Source organism: Solanum pennellii, chromosome 5, assembly GCF_001406875.1.
Source record: "Solanum pennellii chromosome 5, SPENNV200".
Taxonomy (NCBI): Eukaryota; Viridiplantae; Streptophyta; class Magnoliopsida; order Solanales; family Solanaceae; genus Solanum; species Solanum pennellii.
In genome coordinates, this window is record NC_028641.1 from 16834300 (window position 1) to 16837732 (window position 3433).

Genomic DNA, 3433 nt, shown 5'->3' on the forward strand with positions numbered 1-3433 from the left:
ATCTGTGCTTACTTATATAATGGATGCAAATCTACATTTTATATCCCTGTGAAAATCTTCTAAGAGTGTTTGTTCGTTTGTTTGTTTCTTCCTTATTTTTACTTCAATTCAATTTTTGTTTGTGAAACATTGCCTTCCGAGGCGTTGCGTGCATTGATTTAATGATATTCAATGTACGTGTCAAGGGAAGCATAAATTGAATTTAATACCAACTATTTTATATCTTATATGTGGTGAACTGATTTTCAGTTGGTTTACTCAATTGTTGGATTGTTACATGTTAGATCTATTCAACTTTTATTTTCTAAATTCTTTTGAATGTCATTTTGGTATGTGTTGCTTCTTATGGTGAACTCTCTTTGTAATTGAGGGATGTTCAAGTTTCCGAAGCATAAATTAACTTGTCAGCATTAAACAGCATGGTGCATTTTCGATTGCATCATGTTACCTGTCTCCTGTTACATTGAGATGCTTCTTTTCGCAAAATTCTTCTAATGTTAATTAGATTAAATAATTTACGACATGAGTTATGGTGTACGGATGAAAAGTGATTTATTCTTAATAAAAAAATTTTTGTTTGGGTAGAAAATTTTGACTTTTGAATGAGTCGACATTGAGCGAAATCATTTTTTTTTAGATAAAACAATATTTATTATCTCCGGTTATTATCCATATTTTTAGAAAATAACAAATTATAATTACCATTACATCTACCTCTCTTCACAAAAGATTACATTTTAAATTTTGAGAGAAATTAGTCTTTAGAGTTTGATGAAATTTCAATCCTCTGGGATAAATATATAATATTTTAGATTATATTTACAATCTAAATTAGATAATTAATTTTAAAGGAATTTTACAAAAAAAATAAATTAAATTCAAAATAACTAAAATAATTGAAGTCCAAAAAGGGGACTTAGTTTTCATTTTCTTCAAATTTTGCCTTTTTAACGGGTTTTTATACTTTAATGCTCACTCTATTTCATTTTATGTGTTATTAATAAAAAAAAATTTACTTCGATTTGATGTTTACATTAAACTAATTTAATTTTTATTATTAGGTGATTCAATGAAGTAAGGTATTTGTGAAATAATTAAAATTAAGTAAAATGAATTATAAATTTAAATACATGATCTGTATATTGGATTGACGTAAACAATTGGTGCGAATAAGTTTTACCCATACTAATTAATTTGACACAACTTGTCTTCTTTTAAGTTGATTCACCTAAAAATAAATATTAATATGGTGATTTTATCATTTCAGTCCTATTAATTATGAAGTAGATAAATTAAAAATTTAAAATTTTCAAAAATAATTATCTTTTTCAAAATAAATTAATTAAGGATATAACTGGTAAAAGAATTATTATTTTTTAATTTGTCAAAATAAACAAATAATTAAAGAACACTAAAAAAAATGCGAACAAATAATTAAGATCAAAGAGAGTATAATTTTAAAAAGAGATTCAAAGTTTGGTTCTTATTTGATTACAATCACCTTTTCCCCAGATAAATTAAACAAATATATCACATAATGAGAATATTAATTATTTCTACTTCTATGAGAATTATTGAGGAGAACAAACGATAACACTGCAAATCAGGGGCGGAGCCTGCTAATGTTGGTCAGGTAAACATGTTTTGTCGCAAAATTATACTCGAATATAGATATATATTGTTTAGAATCTGTATATTTAATAAATTAAATACTCTTATACATAATATAAATTGTTGGTCTGGCGGTAAACATACTAGTTTAAGATTTTGAGGTTCCCGGTTTGAACCTCTTAATTGTGTTTTCTAACACTATTTTTTGGGCTAATGTAGGTCTTTTGAGGTCAGTGATTCAATAGGCCTTAGCTGGCTTTTAACACAATATTTTCAAAAAAAGAAATAGTCGCCTTATATCTTTTTTATTTTTCTAGCATTATATTTGACCTAATAATTAAGATTTTTTTTTATATTTTCGATCTATATTAAGTGAATTATTAGGTATAATAAACTCTTAAGAAATTATTTCAAAAATTAAAATTAAATATCACTATCCACTATTATATTTTTTTTAATTATTTATAAATTATTCTTTAAGAAAACGTGAAATAGTTAAGAATGTTATTAAAAGAAAAGGTAAATATGAAGAAGAAAGTTTCAATATTTTTCTTGAACTTTAAAATATTCAGTTATTTTGAATCATAAAAAAGTCAAAACAGTCACTTAATATGAACTAGAGGGAGTTATATTCAACTAGTAGCTAAAATTGTGTATGTTCACTATTGATAGTTTTATAATTTTAAGTTTTCGTATAAAAAAAAGTTTTCATATTATTTAGTAACTTAGTGACATGTAATTCAATTTGTGAATTTGGGTGCACTCACTCATCAGCAAATATAAATATTTTGTGCACCTACTTTACTAAAAAAAAGATTATCAACTTTTTTAAAGTTTAAACAACTTTGATAAAAATTTTGACGTCGCCATTATTGCAAACGAATGGTTGTACAATTGATGAATAAAGATAGTAAACATTAGAAAAGCATGTAAATAATTTTGAATAAAACTTATCACACAAAATCTATCTGAGCTTTCAAATATTTGTTTTATATTGATAGGACGTAACAAATATACTCTTTATCACTTTTTATAGTACTTTTGAATATTTTAATTTTTATTTAAAATATAAAATCAATCTATTTAAATTAGATTAAAAGCTAATCACATTAATTCTTGAAAAGTGTAATATAATACTAATGGAATAATGCACAAGTACCCCTCAATCTATATTCAAAATCTCAGAGACATACTTATACTATACTAACGTCCTATTACCATCCTGAAGTTATTTTATTAATAATTTTCTATTCTTTTTTGGTCTACATGACACTATCTTGTGAGCCCAACACTGGTTAACTTTTTTTTCAATCTAGTGCCACATAGGTCGAAAATGGAAGAAAATTACTTATAAAATAAGTTCAGGGGAATAATGAGATCTTAGTATATTGTAAGTGTGTCTCTAGAATTTCAGACATAAATTAAGAGGTACTTGTGCATTTTCCCATATACTAATCAAAAAGAACATTCGGAAGTCTCAAAATTCCCATCACAGTATATACTCAATGCAATGCTCACAACCTTAATTTTACCACCCATAATTTGTTAATACTTTTGTTAATACTTTTCGTTCAATAATTAATTATCTATTGTTGACTTAACTAACTTTATAAGAAACATATTATGAGTAATACTATTATTTTATTTTTTGACTTTTTTAAATTTAATATTTTGAATAAATCTTTTAAATGATAAATAGTATTTAAAAATAAGAATAAAATAAACACAAAACTTAATTATATCTTGATTTTTTAAACTAGAAAAATATTAATAATTATTTTTAATTTACTAGACAATTATTAGTGGACTGAGGGAGTAAAAT

The 3433-nt window shown here is 24.4% G+C and overlaps 1 non-coding gene across 1 annotated transcript; it reads left to right on the forward strand.

Annotated features, from left to right (window-relative positions):
* Positions 1-335: 335 nt before the first annotated feature.
* Positions 336-466, forward strand: LOC114077413. Its single transcript, XR_003578718.1, has one exon. It is a non-coding gene; the product is annotated as a small nucleolar RNA snoR137 (small nucleolar RNA).
* The last annotated feature ends 2967 nt before the right edge of the window (positions 467-3433 follow it).